This window comes from Erinaceus europaeus, chromosome 6, assembly GCF_950295315.1.
Source record: "Erinaceus europaeus chromosome 6, mEriEur2.1, whole genome shotgun sequence".
Taxonomy (NCBI): domain Eukaryota; kingdom Metazoa; phylum Chordata; class Mammalia; order Eulipotyphla; family Erinaceidae; genus Erinaceus; species Erinaceus europaeus.
The window spans coordinates 24406962-24416414 of NC_080167.1; positions in this window are offsets into that span (position 1 = coordinate 24406962).

Below are 9453 nucleotides of genomic sequence, written 5' to 3' on the forward strand. Positions count from 1 at the left end.
AATTATTAAAGTATGGTTTTAAACACAATTATAAGGCATTTAAAGTGCACACCATCATGAATTTATATAAAATAAATATAGATATATGTATAATATATCACATATAACACATTTTGGTGACTTCCGGCAAGATAGCTCACTACTATGAAGTCCTGATAGTTGGCTCCAAAGACTAAGCTGCATCTAAATACTAAGTTGCATCTAAAGTTGAATTTTCAATAAGCTGGCACCACAGAACACATGTAGCTCAGAGAGGACTCCAGAAAATACAGGTGAGTTGATGAGGAGTAGAAGTGAAAATGTGGAGGAATGATATGCCAGTAGCAGGACTTCATCATAAGTCAATAGATTCTATCAAGATACATGCAAGCAGACTTGCCTGAGAAGGATGCAGAGTCCCAGAACCCAGGACTCTGAAGCACTGAGGTCTGGTTATGGATAGACTAAAGCTAGAGACACTGACAAAGGAGCAACTACATGTCGTGATCAGCAGACAGACAACTTTTGAATTTGAGGACATTCATAGCTGCAACTGCTTATAACATTAGAGCTGAAAATATTCAATATCTTGAGGACTCAGTGACATTGCAAAAAGCCTGCACCGTGCTGAGTGTACCACTGTCCCCTGGGATGAGAAATTGTTGCAGTGTGGGCAGACTGAAATTCTCACAGTTCAGAATTGGTAACTCCATGAGTCAGTAGCTAATCCTCTGGGGAAGACAACTTTTCTGCTCATCTCTGATATTTCAAACACTCTAGATTTAGCCTTGTAACCCACACCAATGCTCAGCTGAATTACATCAAGGTTGCCAAGAACCCTGCCCATTTCCCTCACTCTACCCAGAGATGAAGGAAGTCATCCTTTAATCTGTACTTCTTCCTAGTTGAAATACTTATAACTTTCCCAAAGGCAACACTCATCATCCCTGCCCCTCTCAATGTCTAGATCTCAGAGTTAATCTATTAACCCACTAATAATTCCTGTCCCCAGCCTGACCACTTCTAGGTAAACAACTAGATCCAGTCCATCACAGCTGCACTCCTCCTCAGATATTCCAAAGGACCTCTTCTTAGCTAAAGGAAGGACAGGAATCCTCCCAAATAATCAATAACTCTACCACAGCAAACCATCATAGTAGAAGAAATTTCATTCCAAAGTGAACAAGGTCCAGTCAAGTAGGGATCTCCAAAACAGACCACTGAAAAATAAGGAAGCATCACCAAAAGAGAAAGACACGCCAGTGAGTAGGATAAGAACACTATATGCCATATATTAAAGGGTTAAGAATCCAAATCTATAAAGAGCTTCCAAAATTCAACAACCAGAAACAAACACCCCCATCAAAAATAGGAAGAAAACATCAACAGAATGTTTCTTTGCTTTTCTGATATCCTTGCTAGGTGTCAGGAATTAAATTAAGACCCCCACCCCCAAATTTGTATGTTGAACTTCTTATCCCTATTGTTTGGAAATAAGACCTTTAGGGATGTAATTAAAGTTAAATGATATCCTGATTGCAGTCTGAATTCCACAGTGGTATATCTTTAAGAAAAGATCTCACTCACCCTCACCACCAGGAAGAAACTCAGAAAAAAGGTCTTGTGAGGACTGAGCAAGAAGTCAGCTATCTAAAAGATAAGACAATAATTCTCACTTGGATGTGCTCCCTACCTGCAGGGGAGTCACTTCACAAGCAGTGAAGCAGGTCTGCAGCTGTCTCTTTCTCTCCCCCCTCTGTCTTCCCCTCTCTCCATTTCTCTCTGTCCTATCCAACAAAAACAACATCAATAACAATAACTACAACAATAATAAAAAAAACAAGGGCAACACAAAGGAAAATAAATAAACAAATAAAATTAAAAATTAATAAATGCTAATTGGAGACAAAAATGATTTCTACTAGGTGCTTATGGGATTGGGATGAAACGTAAGTTCTATTAATTTTTTTAATTTCTAGGAAATTCATAATTTTATCTCATTATTATTTGTGTAGAAATTGATCTAAAACTAAATATTAGCTATATTGTTTACAATAAATTCCTATTTAATATTTATTATTTTATTTCCTTAGCGTTGTCTTTATTTAAACTCACATTTAACTGATGAATTTAGTTATCCTATTTTTATTTCAAAAAATATTTTATTGAAAGAAAAAATAAAGCAGAAAAATTATTACAATCTTATTAATATCTAATATTAGTGTTTTGTTTCTCCAAGTCAGAATATGTTTGATGTTTTTTAAAATTTTGTAGGTGATGGTAATTTATAAATTTCAATTAGCAAAAGCATGATTCACAAGCTCATTCAAATGTTCCTTGATATTTAAATCAGATTTTAGTGATAATATTCTACCTGTCATTTTTGCAGAGATTCTTGGCATTGATGTAAAATTCTATCATGCCAATCTAGACATTCTTCTTTTGTGTTCTCTGAGAATTGGCTCTGCTCTTATTTTCTGCCATCATCCCAGTGGGAAATTTAGAGAAATTGCCAGATGGCCCATCCTGAAGAACACTGTGTAATCAGGAAGAATTTTGAAATAAAGCAAGCCTTGGCAGAAACCAGTAAGCAGAACTCATCATTATTGCTATTGTTTGAAGAACTGTTATCTTGGTCTCAAAGAGAAAAAGCACTAGTTAAAAAAAGAAAAAAAAAACAACAAAAAGCAATAGTTACAAAGTCTGGATTTCTAGAGCTAGATACTATAAGTTTATTTTACTGTATTAAAAATTACTAATTAACCTAGATAAGATTAGAATCTAGTTCAGATATGCTCGATTTAAACCAAAGAAGAAATCATTTTAAAATGATATATACCCAGCTATGTATAAGATGCTGGGTATTATACAGCAAACCCTAACAAAGGGACCATTCAAAGTTAACCCAATTACCAAATAATGTGATGATAACAATAACTATCCATTGTCTTCTTGAACCCTAAGACAGCAGGAACCTCACATTTCCACTATAAAACCTATATTTTCCCCCAGTCCTGGAACCTTAGGGTGGGGTGAACTTTCCTGCATGCTTCTCTCAATTCATATAAAATAATATTGCATCCGCCGGTCACAACCTAATCAATGCAACGAGTGCCACCCCAGCATGCTTCACTTCAGACTGTGTCCAGAGACTTCAGGTGTGGAATGACAACCATTCAGCTTCATTACTCGGGTGAGACCTTTCCTCTCATAGTATTCTCTAATTCCATTCTAGGTGGTTCATTTACTAACAAAGTCCCAAAAGCTAGATATAGACCAGGTCCTGTGAGAGCATATGCCCACATGTATCCATAAACTAGGGCAAAATATATACCTGAAAGCAAAAGTACACAATAGTCTGCAGTGAGTACCCCCCAACACTTCATCTGCACTATTCCAGCCTTCAGGTCCATAATGGTTCAACAATTTGCTTGGCTTTGTATGTTAACTCTCTTTTCAGCCACCAGGTTCCAGATGCCAGCATGATGCCGACCAGACTTCCTTGGACCTACAACCCCACCAATGTATCCTGGAGCTCTGCTTCCCCAGAGCCTCACCCTACTAGGGAAAGAGAGAGGCAGGCTAGGATTATGGACCGACCAGTCAATGCCCATGTTCAGCGGGGAAGCAATTACAGAAGCCAGACCTTCCACCTTCTGCAACCCACAATGACCCTGGGTCCATGCTCCCAGAGGGATAGAGAAAGGGAAAGCTATTGGGGGAGGGGATGGAATACAGAGATCTTGTGGTGGGAATTGTGTGGAGCTGTACCCCTCCTATCCTACATTTTTGTTAATGTCTCCTTTTTTGAATAAATAAATAAATGAATAAACAAATAAATAAAACAAAAAAGTGTACCTGTGTACAGTAATTGTTTTATTTGTAAAGAGAGTCATTCACTGGAAAATGTGATAATTGAATATTCACAATCCTTGGTTTTAAGGTACGTGGGACAAGATGCTAATATATATATATCAAATGAATAAAATAGTTTTTAATTTAAAAAGTAGAGTCATGAATTAATAGTTCTATTGAAGCTGAGACAAAATGATTCTAACATCAATTTATTATCATTCTAGTATATAAAGACCTATATTTTGTATTATTTTTTCATCAAGTCAAACAACTCTAAAAGGGTAGTCCAGGAGGTGGCACAGTGGATAAAGCACTGTACTGTCAAGCAGGAGGTCCTGAGTTTGATCCCTGGTGGTACATGTACCAGGGTTGGGTTAGGTCCTTGTATGCCTCCACTGTTCTTGGTTGTCTAATTTCCCCTTCTATATTTTTTTTTGTAGTGAGTGATAAAGGGAGAAGGAGGAAGAGGAGGAGGAGGAGGATGGGGAAGAGGCAGAGGGGGAGGGGAAGGGAGATCATCAGGAGAAGAGAAAGGGGCTGAAGAGAGAGAAGAGGTGCCTGCAGGGGGCCAGGTGGTGGTACACCTGGTTAAGCGCACACATTACAATGTTCAATGACCCAGGATCAACCCCCTGATCCCCACCTGGAAGGGAAAAGCTTTATGAGTGATGAAGCAAGGCTTCAAATGTCTCTCTTTCTCTCTCCCTCTCTATCATACCCTCCCTTCTCAATTTATCTCTGTTGCTATCCAATAAAAAATACCTAAATATATTTAAAATTTAGGTGCCTGCAGTAGCACAGCTCCACTGACCATAAGACTTGCTCTTTGTAGGTGGGGACTGGAGGCTTGAACTCAGCTTCTCATGCATGATAACATTCTTTTTTTAAACATTTTTATTTATAAAAAGGAAACACTGACAAAAACCATAAGTTAAGCAGGATATATTTCCACACAATTCCCACCAGAACTTCATATCCCATCCCCTCCCCTGATAGCTTTCCTATTTCTTATGATAACTTTCTTATGGTACTGGGTGAGACTGCCACTGAATTTTGGTTTTAATTTATATTTTTGTTATCTTTACTTATTGGATATAAACAGCCAGAAATCAAGAGGGAATGGGGAAATAGAGAGGGAGAGAGACAGAGAGACACCTGCAGTTCTGCTTTACCACTCTTGAAGCTATTCCCTGCAGGTGGGAACCAGGGTCTTAAATCTGGGTCCTTGCGCACTGTAACATGTGTGCTCAACCAGGTGTGCCACCACCTGGCCCCCTTAATTTAAATTTTTCTAATAGATAATGATATTGAAAACTTTTTCAGGTTGTTATTTACCATTTGCATATCTGTTTGGTAAAAACAGTTCTTCATATTTTCATCTGATGTTCTAATAGCTTTTTAGAATTCTCTTTACTGCTGAGCATTTATTGTATTTAGAAAAAAAACCTTTATTTTACTTATTATATAATTGCAGAGAGAAAAATAAATTCCTATTGGAGAGGGACAAGTGACAGCACTACTGTAATATATGTGATGCCACGGTCCAAACAGAAAATTTCAGACAAATAAACACAATATGTTACCTCTTGAGTTATTTCTGAGACCATGGCATGGTGACAACATCTTTATCCCCATCAGTATCCTATTCTCCTCACCTGGACAATACTGGCGAAGCTTCCTCAAAGATTGAGGAAGATTGGGATTAAGAGATTTAACCCAGGTCCTTGCTCATAGCGACATTTATGTTCTACTGGGGGAAGCACACACAGCCCCACTTGATAAATAGTTCTAACCACTAAGTCTTTCAAACCCACAGCCACAAAAATAACAGTTTCACTATTTATTTTTTAATTTTATTGGTGAGTTAGTACTGATTTACAAAGTTATAAGGTAACAGATTCTGTACCATTCCCAACACCATTGGAGTATCCCATTCCTTCCATTGGAAGCTACCGTAGTTCTCCCAAGGTCAAAGATACGTGTTGACTACTATTTCTTTAACTATGTGTCTATATTTATATATTTGCCCTTTTTTCCTATGGTCCCTTTTTCTCTTCCTTTTCAAGTCACACTTAGACCTACTACTCCTTTTTTTCCTCTTCACTCTCCTGGTCCCAATGAAGTTGGAGTTCAGAGCCCTCTGGTCAACTTCCATCTATATTCCTTCACCCTATCCCACCCCCACTGGGAGTATGGACCAAAATCATTTTTGGGGTGCAGAAGGTGGGAGTTCTGGCTTCTGTAATTGTTTCTCCACTGGACATGGACATTAGCAGATCGATTCATACCACCAGGGCTACCAGTGGGTTCCAGTGCCTAAAGATTGACTCTGTCTTACACAGTGACCATATTCCCAAGCTCTCAACTTAATGCTAACCTTTATTTTGGTAGAGATAGAAAGAAAAGTGGAGAGAGAGGGAGATTTTGAGAAACACCCAAAGCACTGCTCCATGTGGGGCTTGTAAAGCTTCCCCAGCTTCACAAGGGGGAGGAACTGAACCCAGGTCTTTGCATATGGTAACTTGTTTACTCTACCAAGTGCACCACTGCCTGGAACAAAAAAATGAGTTTTCATCTAATTTTAATCCCAATCTACCATGTTATTCTAGATCTGAAAGGCATGTTTATTTTGATGTTATTTAGTGAAATGTTTTATGATACCAATTGTAGTACTATTACTCAAATTTTCAACATGTTATCAAATACTAGAAAAAGGCATTACAATAATCCTATATGAATTTCTATTAGTTATTTTTTTCCTTATGTCCTTGTTTAACTTTTATAATTTATAATTGAAGTTATTGGTATAACATTTCAAATGGCTTATTGATTTTTTTTGTCTTCAGGGTAAATTGACTTATCTTTCACTAGGAAGCATTTATTTATATCTGTGCCGATTTCATTTTCATTTTAGTTTTTGTCTGAAAGTAGTGCAAATACTAGAATTCCTAGAGAAATTTTGTAGCCACTAAGTTCCTTTTCCATGCAATTTTTTATTTCATCATTTACTGATTTTTTTTTGTTATTAATGGTATATTACAAGCTTGTAAGATGACAATGTGTAGTTCCACACCACACTTACCGCCAAAGTGCTGGGTCTCCATGACCCACACCTGCCAAAAATAACCACCAAACTGCTCACAAGTCCTAGAAACACTTTGCTTGTTTCTGTTTCGTTTGGATTTATTTTTGGAGCGAGTGCGGGGGGGGGGGGGGCGGGGGCAGGATTCATGTAAATTTAATCTCTAGATTCCACATATAAGAAAAACCACCTGATAAGTTGTTTTACGTCTCTACTTATTTCACTAAGCCTTCAGTCCCATACATTTGCACCAAAGGACACAATATCTTCTTTTTTGATCTCAGAGTAGTATTCCATGGAATATATATCCCATAAGTATTTTTTTTTTAATAATGATTGACAAGATTGTGGGGTAAGAGGGTTCTAATTCCATACAATTGCCAGCACCAGAGTTTTGTTTCCTGTCCCCTCCATTGGAGGCTTCCTTATTCTTTATTCCTCTGGGAGCATGGAACAAAGATCTTTATGGGGTGCAGAAGGCAGGAGTTCTGACTTCTGTAATTGCTTCTCTGCTGGACATGGGTGTTGACTGATACCCCCAGCCTGTTTCTATCTTTCCCTAGTGGGGTAGGGCTCTGGGGAGGTGGGGTTCCTGGACACATTGGTATCATCATTCACTTTTAACACTTTAAAACCTTATACTTAAAGGTCTGTGAAGTCTGGCACACCTGGTTGGTTACACGTTATCATGCGCAAGGACCTGGGTTGGGGTCAAGTCCTCAGTCCCCACCTACAGGAGGGGATCTTCAGGAGCAATGGCTCTCTCTCTCTCTCTCTCTCTCTCTCTCTCTCTCTCTCCCTATCTCCCTTTTCCACCTCGGTTTTTCTATGCCTCTATCCAATAAATAAATACATACATAGAATATTAAAGCCTTCTATTTAAATTGACTTTCTTATATATGATTGGGTCTTGTTCTACCATATTGATTTTGCCTTAACATTTGTCATTACTTCACAGCAGGACTTGGTAATTGTGCCTTGAGGTGACACTGTGGTTTGCAAATTAAATTTTATTAGATCTTCTAAAACCCATGCACTTAGATGTTGCCTCTGAAATGGATAGGGATGCTTAGCAGTTCACTGAGAGTTGAGTAGGTGAAAAGAATGAAAGGCCTGAAAATCTAAAATCAACACTACAGTAGCTTTTGCAGGCAAGTCCAAAGACTCTTAGATAAGGGTTTTACTATGCATCTTTATCACCCTAAACCTTCATATAACACAGTGCTAATTCAAAAATAAAGCAGGAGCTTTCCTCCTACACATTTCCCATGCTAGCCTTGTACTATATTTGTAAAATATTTTATTTCTATATGCTAAAACCCCATAATGTATTTTCACTGATAGTACTTTTCATCAAACAATACTTGTTAGTGGCACTGTAAAAAATGAGAAACATAGGGAGTCCGACGGTAGCGGTAGCACAGTGGGTTAAGCACACATAGCCCAAAGCGCAAGGACCTGAATAAGGATCCCGGTTTGATCCCCGGCTCCCCACCCGCAGGGGAGTCACTTCACAAGCGGTGAAGCAGGTCTGCAGATGTCTATCTTTCTCTCCCCCTCTGTCTTCCCCTCTCTCCATTTCTCTCTGTCCTATCCAACAACAACTACAACAACAACAACAACAAAAAAACAAGGACAACAAAAGGGAAAATAAATAAATATTAAAAAATGAGAAACATAACTTTAATGTATCCCAGCACTTGCTATTTCTATTTTTTTCATTTATTTTCCTGATACAAAGTTCCACTTGATACTATTTTAGATTTTCCTAAATAAATTATGTTTACTACATAGTAGTTCATACCTACTTCTCATTTATTTACTAAGGTTTTTTTGAGTAAAAAATACCCAATTTGGAAGTCGGGCAGTAGTGCAGCAGGTTAAGAGCATGAAGTAAAATGTCTGACTGAAGGATCCCAGTTCTAGCCCCAGGCCCCCCACCTGCAAAGGGTGTCCCTTCATAAGAGGTGAAGCAGGTCTGCAGGTGTCTTATCTTTCTCTCCCCCTTCTGTCTTCCCTCCTCACTCCATTTCTCTCTGTCCTATCTAACTACAATGACATCAATAATGACAACTACAACAACCATAAAAATAAACAAGGGCAACGAAAGGGAAAATAAATAAATAAATAATCTTTAAAAAAATTTAAAAGGCATTTATTAAAAAAAACAAATTTTCACCTATTTTGAAGGGCAAGTTCTATCAATATAAAATGTCAAGGAAACCATTATTCTTAAATTATTTTTAAAATATCATTCCATAATGTTTTTTTTTACTTTTTTTATAAAGTTTTTCCTTCAGTTTTTAATTATGAAGGGGGGAAATATGACTCATAACAGAAATTATTCTTCATTGGTATTGATTTATATCATTGCTATTTACTTCTTTCCAGACTGAAACAAATTGTTGCTCTTATTTTCCTGACTTCTCCAGTTGAAAATTAGTTTGACTTAAAACACTTTATATTTTCTTAAGTATGTGTCTGTATTTTTATATGCATCATATTCCTATTAGTAACTCTTAATCTCAAAATAACCA